The sequence below is a fragment of the Benincasa hispida genome, unplaced genomic scaffold (genome assembly GCF_027475165.1).
Source record: "Benincasa hispida cultivar pf3 unplaced genomic scaffold, pf3_genome.v1.1 HicScf856, whole genome shotgun sequence".
In the NCBI taxonomy this organism is placed as follows: domain Eukaryota; kingdom Viridiplantae; phylum Streptophyta; class Magnoliopsida; order Cucurbitales; family Cucurbitaceae; genus Benincasa; species Benincasa hispida.
The window spans coordinates 8,277-26,439 of record NW_028326994.1 but is presented as its reverse complement, the minus strand read 5'-3'; the positions used below and the strand labels follow the sequence as shown (position 1 = coordinate 26,439).

General features: G+C 28.9%; 1 pseudogene across 1 annotated transcript; it reads right to left on the bottom strand.

The window, feature by feature from the left end:
• Positions 1 to 3,597: 3,597 nt before the first annotated feature.
• On the bottom strand, positions 3,598 to 16,932 carry LOC120092478 (protein SIEVE ELEMENT OCCLUSION B-like; annotated as a pseudogene). Its single transcript, XR_016527291.1, has 8 exons — positions 16,784 to 16,932; positions 8,752 to 8,995; positions 8,508 to 8,605; positions 6,740 to 7,217; positions 5,773 to 5,875; positions 5,520 to 5,657; positions 4,456 to 4,926; positions 3,598 to 4,383 (listed from the first exon to the last, which is right to left on the bottom strand). The product of XR_016527291.1 is annotated as a protein SIEVE ELEMENT OCCLUSION B-like (transcript).
• Between the last annotated feature and the right edge of the window lie 1,231 nt (positions 16,933 to 18,163).

The following is an 18,163-nucleotide window of genomic DNA, read 5'->3' as shown; positions in this document are numbered from 1 at the left end:
AGAATTTTGAAGGAAAGAGAGAATATGAGCACATAAATAGAGAAAGTAATGTTTGTTTCATATGGGTAAGTCTTGTAAGTAGGGGACTATTATTTTCTTTGTACAAAAGCTTCTTTTTTCACTATTTGCTGAATTTGACTTTCGGATTGTTGGCGGTTTATGTTTTCTTTGAAATAGAACATTGAAGAATTGAAACATTCGCATTTTTGTGCGACTCTCGGGTTGGAACAAATGAGAGTTGCAATTCAAGAGAAGCTAAGCAAGAGAGATGAATAGTTGTGAGCGATAAATTATAAGTTTGGACTCTTGAAAGTTTCTTTTCATGTAAATCCACTTGGTTCCGTTAAATGTGCATTGCATTTAATTTTACAATTACATTTGAAACAATTTGCCACTCTTATAAAATGGCTATATTGTTTATGTAAGAATTGATTATTATTGGCTATCACGACAAGATTAAAAATGTTACATGTTTTTATATCATTTTTAATTATTGTAAAACATGTTATTAAATATCAATCATAACATATATAGTATTATTAAAAAAAACAAAAACAAAAAAAAAACCTACTAAATCATAATATTTCTGTAATGCTATAAAATGTTTTTATAACATTAAATTGTTGGAAATGTCCTAAAACTCACAGTTCGTCAATGTTAGAAACATATTCAATTTATCAATAAAAGTACTATTGAGTTTTTTAATTCAATAAAATGTCATTGGTATTGCATTCTGTTATAGAAATCCAATAAACAAATCCATAGCTACAATATGAATACTTTAACATTACGTAGAGACTAAATGTGGATCAAGTTTTAGAATATAGTCAAAATGGTCTATAAGTATATGGATTTGATTGGGTACCTCATCCTAGTAACACTATTGGATGCGGCTCACTTTGTATACTAATCATTCATGTGGATACGAGTGGGGACATCCTATGCAACCGTACCTTGAAATAGTCACTTTCTTTATAACAGACCGTCTACTGTTGAAACTGACTATTTCAAATTTGATGACCTAGAGTAACTCGATCTTAATCCTGAGCTAACTATGAACTCCTGTTTATTCGGCATTATCCTTTGATCTGCATAAATAAGAGTAGTCCAATAGCACTGCTCAGTAAGCCTTCCATTTTGGGATAAGATAAGATAGATAGTTGGGAACATAGTCCAGCAATATGGAATTCACTCCAATCCGACTTAGGATTAGCAGAAAGGTTGTTCTCTTAAGTATTGATTCCTAGTCTTGAACAACGGAGCCTCGCCTTCTCTTAAGTATTATTTAATTTGGCACTTCAAATTAAAGCCAAATTTAATTAATTATTTAATAATTTAATATTAAATATTAAATTAATCAAACACCTAATTGATACATGAATTCTATTCATGTATTTCAATATTTAAATCAATATTTAAATATTCTAATCTCTCCAATTACGTTTAATTTCAATAAATTAAACACTAAACTATATCGAGTATAATTTATCAAACCCTAAATTGAATTTGAACACTTCAAATTTAAAAATCTTAATTTCGATTTTGAACGTTTCAAAGCCACTCAATTCATTAATCCACGATATAATTTTACGACCTTGTAGAGGAACCTTATGGATCTGCAGATCATTAGCTCCAACGATTTCAGATTAATTGGCTAAACTCATTGGGCCGAGTTAATCAATATTCATTAAGTATCGAGACAAACCACTATAGCTCGATCGTTGCATTCTCCTCACTGTAAATATATTTCTGTCCACTTTAACCATAATCAGTAAGTCGGTCCTTCACAGATTGTCCGTATTTACAGCTAGGTCAAAATTACTGTTTTATCTCTTAAAATACATCTTATTCCTTAAGCTCCCAATGAAACTCCATTGAACAATTGGTTTATAGTTCAACTAATAAACCATATCCCTATTGATCATGAGAAGACGGGGCCCCGTTGTTCAAGATCAGGAATCAGTACTTAAAAGAACAACATTTCTGCTAATCCTAAATTGGATAGGAGTGAATTCTATCTTGCTGAACTATGTCCCTAGCTATCTATCATTTCATATCCCCAAAATGGAAGGATTATTGAGCAGTGTTATTGGACTACTCTCACTTATGCAGATCAAAGGATAATGTCGAATAAACAGGAGTTCATAGTTAGCTTAGGATTAAGATAAAGTTACTCTAGGTCATCAAATTTGAAATGGTCAATTTTAACAGTAAACGGTCGTTATAAAGAAAAGTGACTATTTCAAGGTCCAGTCTTATGCAAACAATCTTTGCATAGGATGCCTCTACTCACATGTTTCCACATGATCGATTTTGGGATCACATCATTTGTATCAGTATACAAAGTGGGCCGCATCTAATAATGTTACTAAGATGAGGTACCCAATCTCATCAATTTACGTATAGACCATTTTCACTATATACTAAAACCTAATCCACATTTATGTCTCTACATAAATTTAAAGTAGTCATATTATAGCCGTGGATTTGTTTATTAGATTTTTATAACATATTGCAATATCAATACCATTTTATTGAATGAAAAAACTCAATAATACTTTGATAAATAGAATATGTTTGTAACATTAACACCATTTACGAACTGCGAGTTTTTAGGACACTAGAGACTTACATTAACCCCCATTGTCCGCCTACTCCCTAACAATCTCTCACTTGGACTAATACTTTAGTACAAATATTACAAATATATATATGTTTTTTATAATGTTGAAGAAAAATAAGAGAAAATCCAATACACTAAGGGCATCTATAATACCCTTGACATAAAATTGTGGGAAAATTGAAAACGAACTTTTTATAAATCTTTTGTTATAACATTGCAAAAGCTATGAAGGTAATAGGCTTTCCAATAACTCTTGTTGAAAATGTAACAAACATGCTTAAAAAAATCCTATAGAAAGCCATTCTATGATGTCTTTTTATGCTATAAAAATGCTATAAAATATTTTTTGATAGCATTTTTTATGCTATTAAAATCGCTAGTAAAGCGAAAACGTAGCGTTTTTTGTTAACGCTATAATAAAATAATTCCATAGTCATGATACTTCTACAATAAAAAATAGACTTTTTATAGAATACATGTTATAGCAGATAAAAACACCATCAAAAGTATTAGACTTTCCATAACATCGTCTAGGATAGCGTCTTCAAAAACACTATCGAAAGTCTACAATACCGTTTTTTGGCCTGCTATTGTATGTGATTTATTTGTTGTAGTATCACTTGATAAAAGAAAGATAAACTTGTGAAGAGTTAGAGTCTCACACGTAGGGGGAGCCTAAGATCATCTATCTAATGTATTTATGTATTGGGTATCCTAAGATAAAGTGAGAGGAAGGTTTGATAAATTAAAGGGGAGACTAATTGTTTTTTCACAGGATCCAAGTTTGACATGGTGTCACTGTTATTGTTTTGATTAACAAGAGATAAGTAACAAAACGTTAAATAATTCTTTTATTTTACATTAGTGGATTTATTTTTCTTGGACATAATGCCCTTTAAATATATATGTATTTCATCGAACTGGGTTACCAGCTTCTATGTTCTCGTCAATAAATTAACATACTTGAGTCGAAATTAAGGAAAGATCTGATGATCATTATATCATAAATAACATAAATTCATACAAACGCTCATCACTGATAACAACGAGACCTAATGGACTCGATTATAATATAAAGTCAAATGGTACAATATCCATTTAGTAGTAGTATAGTATAATAGTGTAACATAAAAAAAGAGATGTATATGAGTTCCAGCAGCTTCAATCAATCCTCTTCACATATGAGTACCTCCATGGCAGCACTTGAAGCTGATACCAGTCTCCATGAAACGAGGACATTCAGGACAATTCACAATCATAGGAATCCATCCACTGAATCCAGGAAGAATTACTCGATCACATTGATGATTTTTGAGAGCCAATTCATTGAAGTAGTCTCTAAAGACATCAGGGAAGGCCTTTAACCTCAAACTTTGCTTCCATTTTGGAAATTCGTCGAGTAATTTCAATATCAAAATCCCACGACCAACTAATACTGGGGCTGAGCCTACACTTAGAACAACCCAACCATCTTCGTTTTGGTATGATATCAGTCTTAAGATGTCTTCTGTTGTTTCACTTGCACTTGAACCTATCAATTGGCTCTTTACTACAAAATAGCCCCATTGTGCTGTCCAAAAACGAGCCATGAGTGCTGGATCATCCTCTCCTGTTGCATCCTTTCCAATACGTACAATCTCAAATGAACCACCATCCATTATCAAAGGATCATTTCTCAAGATTTCTACTCTCTCTTCAAATTGTTGTATCCACAATGGTTCCTTTCCTCCATAGAATAGTATGTTTTTCTCTTGCTTGATCTGTGAAAGAGTATAGATAAGATGTATTTTATTATAATTTAATTAGGAAGGAAATACAAAATGTCTACATACCCAATTTTGTAGTCTTGGTTGGTGAGTGAATTTGGTGAGAGTTGAATCGGGCCAATTTTTTCGTAATAAAGTCTTGGCTCTATCTTGTGTGAAATCAATTGCTTCAATCCCCCAAACTCGAATTAGATGAATTGCATTTGTGAATACCACCTTAGATTGTGGGTTTAGTACCACAACTAATGGATCCTCTCTAAGTTGCCATTTTTCTTCAATATATCTCATGCCAGTTATCTTTGTAGTAAATTGTATTGAATACCATTTCATAGTTGAACGCAAATAATCATATCTCTTGCGATCTTCTTCTTGATAAGGCTCCGGGAAAATTGGAATCCAAACTATCTCATGTCTACTGTCTCTAGTTTTCAATTCATTGTAAACTTGATGAAGAGCCGTGATATCATCATTGGAGATATCCAAACCAGAAATTACCAATATCACGTTCTTTCCCGACAAACTTTCGTGAACACTAACCTGCAAAAACCCACGAATTTGCACCAAGTTACCTAAGTTGAATCATCAATTAACCCCAAAGTTTAATCGGATGAGCAACTAAGGTTATTGGAGCTAATACAATCCTACTATTCTAATAGCAAAATAAATCTACCATTTTTTCTTAACAAGAAACTAACGAAAGAAGGAATCAATAAGTGTATGGTTGAAATATTCTTAGCTCTCTCGTCACTCCAAATAAAAAAAGTAATTCATTGCCAATAATCGAAGAGTAGATGAGTAAGTACGAAGTAGAAGCTAGTGGAGAGCTCACCAATAGAAAAATGGAACGTCTAATGGAAAGACAAGAGGAAAGTTTTTCAATTAAGAGGTATAGAAGTTGCTTCATAGTTATAAAAAAAATAGAAGATTTAGTACACCAACATCAACTTAAGTGACGATCTCATCCCAACCCAGGATTTTAGTTTCACAGAGTTACAATAAGTTTAATTATATCAATACTTTAACACTACCATTATTTAAATACATTTCATATATGAAAATGAATATATGTCACATTATTATAATAGTATATTTGAGAACAAGCCAATAATAAGGTATGAAATAGAAGAAACCTCTTTTAAAGTAGAGCCATCAATAAGGGGTTTGGTTTCAGGTTTTGCCGCTAAGCACGCTTGGGAATGACCAATTGTAATGTCTAGTTTGATAATGTTCAATGTGGTCAACCAACCACCGATAGAGATTAACCTCCTCTGCCATAAAAAAAAAATGAACATTAACCTCAATTTATAATGTTATTTTTACAGGGTAATTCCAATAAGATATTAACGATACAATATAAGTAACAAAGTGAGATTAGTATTAGACCATGTTGTTCACCGGATGGCATCAGATGCTTCTCAAGTAGTACGGCATAGTACAAATGGCCATTTTTTCAGACAATTCATTCAAGTATCTCTGTGGCTGATTCCTGAAAAACATCAGTATTACTATGAATGAATATACCGTTGAAATGTAAGTTTGATCTTTGATAATAAGTATTGGGATCCGGTCCAAACAGAAGCCCGGTCTCTAGAAGTATTAAATACTATAATATCCCCGGGAAATCTTTTTTAAGAGATACTGATTGGTTGATATGTAAGTAGAAATTTGGAGTATTAATGAAAAGAAAAACGTGTATTGAAAGAATATTTTAGAAAGTCATTTATAACTCTAGATCATGTCTTTATTGGCAAAATCTTAGCCATGAAATCGAGGGGTGGTGTGCCAACTAGTATAAATGATATACAATAAAAATGATATGAAGATATTTTGATCTATCAAGCCAAAAAGAGTTAGAATGATAATAATACAAGTAGACCTCTTTCTTAAATCTATCATTCAAATTACCTCCAATCTTCAAAAGCTTCTTATCCAACATTAATAAAGTAAATAACTACTTCTGAGTCGTGGTTTGGAAAATTTTGTTTAGTTTTAAAATGATTATTGAAAATTCAAGGAAAGTTTTGGGCTGAAATTAACCGAGAAAACCAACATTTCAATTCCAACATTTCAAATTTTGGTATGAAAAGACATAATTTGCTCGTTACTTATTTTCATTCTAAATCTTTCTAAACACTTGGTCAGTCGGTTTGAGTCAACTCCAAATGAACGAAACCAAATACCGATCTACCGAAATTTGGTTTAGCACATTTCGGCCAATCAACTTAGTTTGTTGGATTGTTTCTGATCACCCTAGTTTGTAAAAATGTGGTTGGATCACAACTATTGCAAATGTGACATAATATTAAAAAGAAAAAAAGAGATTTTTTAAAGGTATGGATAAAGTACTTACTCATTTTCACTGAGATATGTGGAGAGCTCAATCCTTGAAGCAACAATAGTGTGTATGGCCCAATAAGTAATCAATGGGATTTGGCGAAGAGCAGATGGTAACTCAGGAAGTTCCGTAACCTCCAGTGAAGTTTTCCTTGATCATCATATTTATTGAGATTCTCTAATCTCATTCCTATAATTTTGATTGCTTGGTAAGTCAGTTTGAATGAGACTTTTGGGGTTGAGAAGCACTTGTCGATATCGAAGTGAGTCTAAGTGCTTTTTCAAAGTAGCTACTCGCTTGATAATTGCCAAAGATTTAGCCAATGGATCAACATGGGAGTAATGGTAGAGATGCCACAAAATCTCGCATAATCATTGCAAAAGCTTAACAAAGTGGAGCTGCCTTGGCTTCCCATGGATAATTTGCCAATATTTCAAAGATTTTCGAGTGTGGTCTCCGTGTGCTTTTCTATCCCCGGAGCCTTACATGACAACTGAGACATAATATTTCAACTTTCAATTGCATGTATAAAAATGGGATCAGAAGAAAATAAATTAACTTCTTTTTAGAATATAATATATATTTATGTAACTTTTTCACATTTTATTGACAATGTTTCATTCCAATGTTGTTTTTGAAAACCGTTTTGGTTAATTATAAAGCCTATTTGGATAATGTCGGTTCCCTCGTTTGATAACCATTTTCGTTTTTTGTTCTTTATTTTTGAAAACTAAGTCTAATAACCTAAATTCACCTCAAAACTTTCTTTATTTGTTTATACTTTTATCATGTTTTAAAAAACCAATCTAAAATTTGAAAACTAAAAAACAATAGCTTTTAAAATTTTGATTTTGTCTTTGGAATTTGGATAATATTTCAACCATTGTACTTGGCAAAGATGCAAATCGGATGAAATAGACTTAATTTTTAAAAATAAAAAACGAAATTATTACCAAATAGTCATATTTTGTTTTATTTTAAAAAAAGAAAGGCTTACAAATAATAGTTCTATGAATAGGTTTTAGATCTACATGTTTTTTAATAAAACAAAGCCAAAATTTGAAATTAAAACTAAAAAATGTGGTTCTTCAAAACTTATTTTTTTCTTTTTTAGAATTTAACTAAAGATCCAAATGTTATTTTAAGAAAGGTAAAAATACTTTTATAAAATTTGTGAGAAAAAAGAACATATAAAACAAAAAAAATGAAGGCCACATTTGATAATCATTTTGATTTTTGATTTTTGATTTTTGAAAATTAAATTAATCTTACAACAATAGTTCTACCCATAAGTTTTTAGGATTTGTTCTTCTCCTTCTACCAATATTTTAAAAATCCAAACTAAGTTTTGAAAACATAAAAAAGTGGTCTCCAAAAACATAGTTTTGTTTGTATAATCTAACTAGAAATTTAAAGTATTTCTTTAAGAAAATGTGAAAACCCTAATTCCAAAAATGGAGAGAATATAATTTAGAAAAAGTAGAAAACTAAAAAAACAAAATTGTAACTAAATAGGACCGAGATGTTGTATAAAAAAATTACAAAGTTTGAAGATCTAATAAGATTTAGAAACAATAAAAGAGTATACCCCTATTAAAAAAAATAATAAATAAATAAAACAAAATAAACAAGCCTTCTCAATGCAAAAGTAGATATCAAGATATAAAAGTTTAAATGCATGAACAAACGTAATTTTTTAGAGATAAAACGTGAAAACAGATCACTAACCAAATAACCTTGTCAAAATAGATAAAATTTATTAATGGAACTATATATATATAACCTCGCTAGAGATACGATGAAGAGTACAAAGGGAGGCTCGATCACAACATTGGATGTCAAAGTTGCATCCGAATGTACCAAACGCCCTTCAACTATTCCCTATACGAGTACACAATAATAGTTTTAATGTCATCACATAAGTAAAATTATACCAAAATAGAGAAGAATAAAAAATGTAAAACCAAAATTTAATTTGAGTGTATGAATGTATAAATGTTGTATATTTTTTACCATTATATTTTTACCCGATGTGCATTATCGCTAATTTGATCAGAATTGTGATAATACTCTCAATAACAGAGATGTAAATTGGGAGATCAATTTTAGGTAGTATCGCTGTCTCGCATGTTTGGCATAAATGTGACCGGTGACGAGGTCGTCGGAGTAATGTCTCATGCTCGTACTCCCTTCTCTTGAGGTTTGGGGGGGCGGGGGGGGGCTGCTTGCTTAGAATGCAGCAAATGGGCAACAGATGCAGTGGTGGGGTGTCTTGAGTGAAGTGGCCATGGTTTGGGTGTAGAGAGAAGAAGTATGAAAAAGGGAAGAAAAGATTGAATAGGTTTGGTTGTGTTGGAATTGGAAAATTGTTAGGCATTATTTATACACATAGAAATCCATCAAAGACGATATAGAACAGCAAAGGAGTGTAACAAAAAGACAATAATGTAATCTTCTTGTCTTAAAGCAAAGAATGTGTGAAGTTCTAGATTTGTGCTTTAATTAAACACATGTCCATCTTACTTCTTTGTTGTCTCAATGTCTATACGTCTTTTTCCTTTTCTTTCTATCTTCTTTTGTTTCCGTTTTCTTGTGATTGTTTTAAAAAAATATTTTTGTTCCAAGTAATAATTTAGCTCGAAAATTTTGATTTCTATAATATTTTAGTCTCTGTACATTCAAATTTGTATTCAAATTTTTTTAACAATTTAGTCATTGATCTTTAAGTATTTTAATAATTTTAAGGGTCCTATTTAGTAACTCAATTGGTTTTTATTTTTGAAAATTTAACCAATATACCCACTTTCACCTCCAAATTTTTTCATTTGTTATCTACATTTTACTAATACTTTAAAAACTAAGCAAAAAATTTGAAAACTAAAAAAAAAAAAGAAACTTTTAAATTTTTGTTTTCGTTTTGGGAATTTGGTTAAAGGAATTCAACCATTGTACTTAAAAAAAATATATGCAAATTCTTATAAAAATAAGAAATGGGGAGGAACAAAAACTAAAAACAAAAAATAAATAGTTACTAAACGAGACCTTAGTTGTTGTCTTTTCAATTTTGTAGTAATCATTTAGTCCCATAAACCAAAAATTTAATTAAAATTAATTTGTCTAATTTTTATTAATGTATGATTAAGATTTTGTAATTTATAAAAAGTATTGACTAACAAAAATCTACAATAAAATCTTAATAATTAAGACTGATTTCAAGGACTAAATTTGTTTATAAAATTTAAAATACAAAAATATAAAAACGAGCAAAAAGCTCAGAGACTAAATTTATCTTACAAAGTTATTACAAAATTGAAGATAATATACTAAATTTTATTTTTACGAAAGTTTAAGCCCTATTTGATATAACCAATTTCCTTTTTTGTTTTTTATTTTTGAAAATTAAGCATATGGACACACTACATCTCCAAATTTTTTCATTCTGATTTATCTACTTTTTCAATCATCGATGTTTTAACTACGAGGCCTAAATTTGTGAGAACTAAAAAATATATGCTTTTAAAATGTTATCATTGTTTTTTTTGAAATTTAATTAAGAATTCATCAATTGACTTTAAAAAGAGATTCAAATCATTAAAAAAAAAAATAAATAAATAAGATTGACTTAATTTTAAAAACAAACCTAACAATCAAATCATTACTCAAACCAACCTATAAACTTAAAAGTGGTAACCCTATTCTATGAACTGAGACAAATATGCTTCCCAATTATTAAAATCCAAAAGCTGTTTTTGGTTTTGATTGTTTTTGTTTAGTTTTTGTTTTTTGTTTTTTTGTTTTTTCCTTTTTTCCTTTTAATATAACGTCACAATCACGAAAGGGAGAGAGTGAAATTCAACCATTAAATCTTTAGGAAAATGGATATTTTAACCATTAACTATGTTAACTTGGATTATGTTAGGTCTAGTTTCAAAAGTACAATATTTTTGTTATTAAAAATTAAGCTTATTTACAAGTAATCGCTGTAGTTGGTTTTTCATTTCTTAAAAATACTTATGGTTTTTTTTTTTTTCATATCTCAAAATTTTTAGAAGAAAATAAATCTATTGATAAAGTTTGAATATTTTCCATAGAATTATAAACTTACTTTTTGACCTTAGGAGATGTTGCTAGTCCCTGGATGCCTCAATCATTGAGTTCTCATTTGTTATTTGATTTATATATTTATGATTTTTTCACCTACAGTTTTTCATTTTTATAATTTAACATTTTGTAGGAGTGAGATTCAAACTTTTAAATTTTTAATTTAGATAATAATATTTTAATCAATGGAGTTGTGTTTAGGTTGACTATTTTCATATATCTTGAAGCTATATAGGTTTCCATAAAATTCTAACACTAGTTCATGATCCAACGGTTTATGCATATTAGGTCAAATCCATAACCAAATAAGGACAATTTATTACTTAGTGTTGAAAGAAACTCTCCAAAGAACAATAGTCCTATATCTCAAAATATGGTTCAAAAAGCTTCTAAATACAATCCTTAGGAGGTGTTTCGTCTATTGGTTTCATAAGTCGATATTAAATAACTTAAATTCAATAATGCTTACTATTAAATTTGCACATTATCAAGAAACTTCACTTTACCATCTTTCTCTTATAAAGATTTATTGATGAATGTCATTTTGCAACTTTGTATCCAAAACACATTTTTTAATTCCAACATATTAATTCGAGACTTTGGAACCAACTCAACGCTCTAAATACCGTCTTAATGAAACACTATTAATCTAAAATTAACATGTAATCTAATATTAACTAAATTATACAAATAATCTAATTATTCTCCTACATCAAATTTGACTTGATACCTAAACCCGTTGCATTAGCTCGTGAAATTATATTTGAATGTCAAGTGTATATATAAGAATTAGAAGTGAGCATTAATTTCTAGCTAGTTAAGACGACTTTGTGGATTTTCTAATTCCAATACGTTTGAGAATAACTTTGAAATTGTTAGATTCATTTTTCAATCATATTTAAAATCGGTTGTTATTTCAAAATAGATTTGATATTTAACTTTACACTTTTAAATGTAGTTTTTATATCATCAAAATTGATTTTAAATACTTAAAAACATGTTTTAGAGTGATTTTAAACATGATAAAAAAAATATTAAAATTACTTCCAAACATGCTTTCATGTACAAAATCTAGTAGAACCAATGAAATTGTACTTATAATTTACGGATTTGTGAATCATAATATTAAGATTAGTCCCTGTTCCTAATGTTCAAAATCAACGGAAAATAACAAGACCTCCATTTTATAAATATATTGATGAAAATATTGATAAAATACCAGTATCGATAAAAATTAAAAATAAATAATATTTAACTTCATCAATTAATAGTTTACACTTTTTATATTTTTATTTATTATATCACATTAATGATATTTTATTGTTTATTTTTTTTTTTATGTTTTATCGTAAATCAATTGATATTTAGAAAAAGAAAAATTATAAGATTTGGTGAGGTCTTTCTAAAATTCTATATGATATTGAATTTATTAACATCTAAAAATATTGAAGTAAAATGTCGACAAAAAAAATAACAATAATAATAATAATACGTTGATTGTATCGCATTTCTTTAAAATGATTCTGGAACAACCGTCTTTTTCGACTGTCGAGAAAGGTGGAATGATAATATGGAAAATCAGAAAATTTTGTGGCATAAAACTGACAGCTAGCAAAGAGAATGAAGAATTATTGCTAACTTTAATTCGTTATGTAAAGTGAATCTTCAAAATTACAACAAAGAATAAAGAGGAAACAGACAAAATCTTGAAGAATAGATTAAAGGAACTATATTTAAAAAATAAAATATAAAACTTCACCCATGATATATAAATGAAAAGTATGTGCTTCCTCTTTGGTGGATCTTGCATAATAAAATAAAATATTTATTGATTGATAGTGGTAAATATTATATTTATTCTTTGTTTAGTTTTGATATAGAGTTATTTTCGTTGGATTAGTTTAATTTTGGTGGTCTAATCTAAGTTTTAGCAATATTGTGTTATGTTTTAATTTCAAAACTGATTTTGTTGGTATATCTTAAACGTATTAATTTTGTCTAAGTAATATATCAAATATAAAGTATATTAATTAATATGTTCTATTTTAAAAGTTTTTATATAATTCTAATGGGATATATAGGTTCGATTTTTTTTTCTTGTGAAAATGAAATGTAAATCATATTTAATTTAGTATATCAATTGTATGACAAATATTTCATGTTTAATATATAAACTGGTTGATATATCTAATTTAGAGGAAAACAAATATATCAATAATATTGTTGATATACCAAATATATAAAGGGGTATTGTTGTTATGTTGGCTATTTTGTCTAGGGCAATTTATTTTGTAGCATGTCGTTACGATTGTCAAGAACATCTTGGTTGTTTGAACCATCTTTCTCTAGAGAGTACTTTTTCCTTCTTTATTGCAGATCCTCTGAAGATACTTTTTGTTTCAGGTCCGTGAACAATGATTTTCCCTTACAAAATTGTTCCCTTGTGAAATATATATATAGTCGCGAGGACAAACAAAAAAAAACCAAAACTTTGAAAGTTAAGACACAATTTTTGGTAACCTAGTTCAACAATATATCATCTACGTCTACTCAGGAAAGATATTTTTACTAATATGAAGTCAAGTAATTACAACATTGTATTTATCTGCAAGAATCGAAAATTTTAGTGATACACGAATAACTTAACTCGATGAATAAGCATTTAGGCTCCCCCTAAGTGTGAGTCTCTCTCTCAATGAGATTTAGGCTCCACCTAAGTATAAGAATATTAGTAAGCAATCACTTTGGCTCCTCCTAAGTGTGAGACTCCATCTCAACCATAATCTTTCCACTTTTAGTGAAGACCACTTCACTTGGATAAATTTAGCTCCCCTAAGCTTGGGAACCCCTTCTCAAACAATGATGTCTTAAGCTCCCCCTAATATCAAGACAACAATCTCACAAATATCAAGACAACAATCTCACAAAGCAAGCTTCAAAATCGATCTAGATATAATCTTAAGATCAACAACAAAGAATCTGAATCATAATCACAATGATTTACATACAACCATAATGTTCGCCCACCACAAAAATTGAGAAATTTAAATAAAATACTCAAAGCTGCAACCTTAGTAAGACTACAACTTACTACTCTTAAATAACAATCAGTGAAGAAATTAAAGACCCTATCAAAAATCTACAGAGCCATAGAAAAGGAAATATCCAAGAGAGAGTAATAAAATCGCAGAATATATCAGCAGATGAAAAAAATAATTTTACAGATTACATTATGAAAAGACATCTGTGAGACAATTTATGAGACAAACCACAAGATTAACTCTTACAATAGAGACCAAAAAGACAAGTGTGTACCTCAATGTGAGGTTGTGGCTATTATTGTATACTTATGTCTGCATGTTCTTATCTTTATCAGGGAAGAATTAAATTATAGTATTGCCTTTGTACTTAAAGGAATCTAAGTTTCAAGCCTATAGAGAATTCCTCAGTCTTTAGGGGACCCTAAACAAACTTGTTTCAAAGTATGTTTTCAAACAAGAAGATGAAAAAAGTAATAAAGCAATGCGAGAGAGAGCCTCAAGTTTAGAGGGGAAGCTAAAAAACTCTTCATTAGGATGAGTTATTTAAGATCCTGTACAAGTTGTTTAATTTAATAAATACATCATTATAATCCGCTTAACTCGAATGAGTAGAATTTTTTCATAAATTTTGGGTTAAAACGTAGGTTGCATGACTGTTAAAAAAAAATGGGTTACCAATCTTTGGATTTTTGTCTTATTCTTACATTTTAATTTATTGTCCGTTACATTTGTTTGTAACTTTGTATTTGACTTGCAGAGTCATATATTAGATTCATCTAAATTTCATGAAGTATATCTATAGAATACTTAGAATATAACATGGGTATTTCAATATATATGATATAAATTCATTTCAAATATGGTTATAAGTGTTTAATATTTATCAATAACTCATTCAAAATATATAATTCAAATATATCATTAGTGTCTAAATATTATAAACACTCGTTTATAAATCAATTTCAATTAAGTATATATATTATTAGTACATCAATAGTTTATAGACACTTATTCAAAATTTATTTAAAGTTCTATAAATTAGCGTATCAATATTGAATCAAACTCATTTAAAACTAATTTCAAATATATCATTAGTTTATCAATAGAATATATACATATCAACATTTCTTCTTAATAAAATTTCAAGTATAACAGTGGTTTATTACTATTATATCAATATTAACTCAAAATTCATTTCAAATATAACGTTGGTATATTACATTAGTATATCAATGCTTCTTAAAAATACAGTTATTCAAGTATATTAATAATATATCAACACCTATCCCATATTCAATTTTAAGTATAACATTAGTATATTAATAGTTTATTAATATTCATTTAAAATTGTTATCAATAGGGATACATTAAACATTATAAGTTGATTCAAATTAAGACCACCAATTTTACAATATATAAAAGGCAAAAAAAAAAAAAAGGAGAATCTTTATATTTCGATTTTACCATATATTTTTTCAGAATACCTATTTTGTCCTCACAATGAAATCTTCGGGGTGTTTTGTACAGAACCTTTGATGTTCCTTATTTTTCTTTTTTTCATTCAATTTTATGTTCATCTTTTATCCTAAAATTTAAAAAATTTTGAAACCTTATATCTCTTCATTTTAAAACCTTGGGAGCGAAAAACTACTTTATAAAATGATAAATTACAAATCAAATCATCTCCAATAAAACACACCTTGAGACCCTTGCTAAAAAAGGTAATCACCAATTTAGTGTTCTCTTATGCAAGTCTACTTGTATCTAAAGGGGTAGTCCATCTCTTCTAATAAACGAAGTAATCACCAACTTTTTGCATTTGCTTTCTCCTTTTCCTTTTTCTTCATTTAATTTTACATTCCCATTTTAACTCTAAATTTTTTTAAGCCTTGTATCTTTCCATTTTGAGACATTTTGAGTGAAAAAACTATCTCTTTATAAAAGGATCAATCAAGACACACTTTTATACAAATCTAAGTATATCTATTCTAATAAACAAGGTAATCACCCATTTTTTATTTTTTTAAGAAATCTTAAAATTTGTGGTGCAATGCCACATATATTTGTGATGATTCATTCTCAAATTTGCTCTCCTTGCAACCCTATGACAAGGTGGTGGTATCCAAAAATATAGACATTGCGATGGAGTCTATCTTACGATACTATTGGCTAAAATATTGTTCTAATTAATTAGATTTGCTAATTAGAATTTTTTGGGCAACAATATGGAAATATTTTTTTCAAAAATTCTTTTCTTCCATATCAAATCATATGAAGAAAAAAAAGTGAGACTCGAGATGAAAAAAGAGAGAGAGATAATAGGAAAGAGAGAGATATAGAGAGAAGTTGAGAAAATATTTAGGGAGATATTGTGAAAATTAATTTAATTTTCTGATTTCTTTTATTTTTTCAACATCTAATTGTAATTCAATTACTATATTCATTCTCCCCTCTATTTCTCATTCTATAATATGAATTTTCTCCTATTTGTTGTCCACCTAATAAATTTATGGCTATACAGTCAAAAATTTATTATTGAATTTTTTAATCAAATACAATGAAAAGATTTTGTGCAGGAATTACAAAAAAAAAAAATAATAATAATAATAATTTAACATAAAACAAACTCATTTTTTATATAAGAACAAAATCCACTTTGAAAAATAGGGAAATATTATAAATAAGAAAAAAAAACAATAATATTTACACTTTATAGCAAAAATAAATTCCAATTTCCTTTTTTTTTAAATGACCAAAAATACTCTTCTTTCTCGCCTATTTTCCTTTTTTTGAATTTTCATTTGCCACACTCGCTCATTGAACTCTGTTTCTCGTCGATGCCATGATTTTCCTCCTTGCCATTCTCAAATTATAAACAACGTATTGATGTTCTTATCCGCTTATTCTCCTTATTGACACCATGATTTTCCTACTCGCCGATTTTCCTTTTTCTTCAAATTTGATTTGCTGCGTTCGTTGAACTCTGTTCTTCTTTCTTCCTCGTCGAATGCCTTGATCTTCTTCCTCGCTGAATGCTATTTTTCCTTCTTCCTCGTCGAACACCATGATCTTCTTTCTCGCCGATCTTCTTTATTGAAATAATTCCTCAACCACGGTACGATTTTTTCTTCTATTTTCTATGTTTGTAAGTATACGTTTCTTCATCGAATTCGTTACAGTACTGGTGGATTTTTATTATCTGCATTGCGTTTATGTGATAAATGTTTGTGGATGAATTGTTTATGGATGTTTCAGGTTAGAATTCTCGTTTTAAGGCTTTCTTTAAATTTAACAAAGTTAAACGATCGGATAGCTTTTGTTATGTGATCATATAGAGTTTATTACATGATCACATAACATTTACTAAACGAGATCGCATAGCATTAGCTATACGATCGTTTAGTAAATGTTATGTGATCATGTAATAAACTCTATATGATCACATAACAAAAGCTATCCGATCGTTTAACTTTGTTAAATTTAAAGAAAGCCTTAAAACGAGAATTCTAACCTGAAACATCCATAAACAATTCATCCACAAACATTTATCACATAAACGCAATGCAGATAATAAAAATCCACCAGTACTGTAACGAATTCGATGAAGAAACGTATACTTACAAACATAGAAAATAGAAGAAAAAATCGTACCGTGGTTGAGGAATTATTTCAATAAAGAAGATCGGCGAGAAAGAAGATCATGGTGTTCGACGAGGAAGAAGGAAAAATAGCATTCAGCGAGGAAGAAGATCAAGGCATTCGACGAGGAAGAAAGAAGAACAGAGTTCAACGAACGCAGCAAATCAAATTTGAAGAAAAAGGAAAATCGGCGAGTAGGAAAATCATGGTGTCAATAAGGAGAATAAGCGGATAAGAACATCAATACGTTGTTTATAATTTGAGAATGGCAAGGAGGAAAATCATGGCATCGACGAGAAACAGAGTTCAATGAGCGAGTGTGGCAAATGAAAATTCAAAAAAAGGAAAATAGGCGAGAAAGAAGAGTATTTTTGGTCATTTAAAAAAAAAGGAAATTGGAATTTATTTTTGCTATAAAGTGTAAATATTATTGTTTTTTTTTCTTATTTATAATATTTCCCTATTTTTCAAAGTGGATTTTGTTCTTATATAAAAAATGAGTTTGTTTTATGTTAAATTATTATTATTATTATTTTTTTTTTTTGTAATTCCTGCACAAAATCTTTTCATTTGTATTTGATTAAAAAATTCAATAATAAAATTGTTTGACTTATAGCCATAAATTTATTAGGTGGACAACAAATAGGAGAAAATTCAT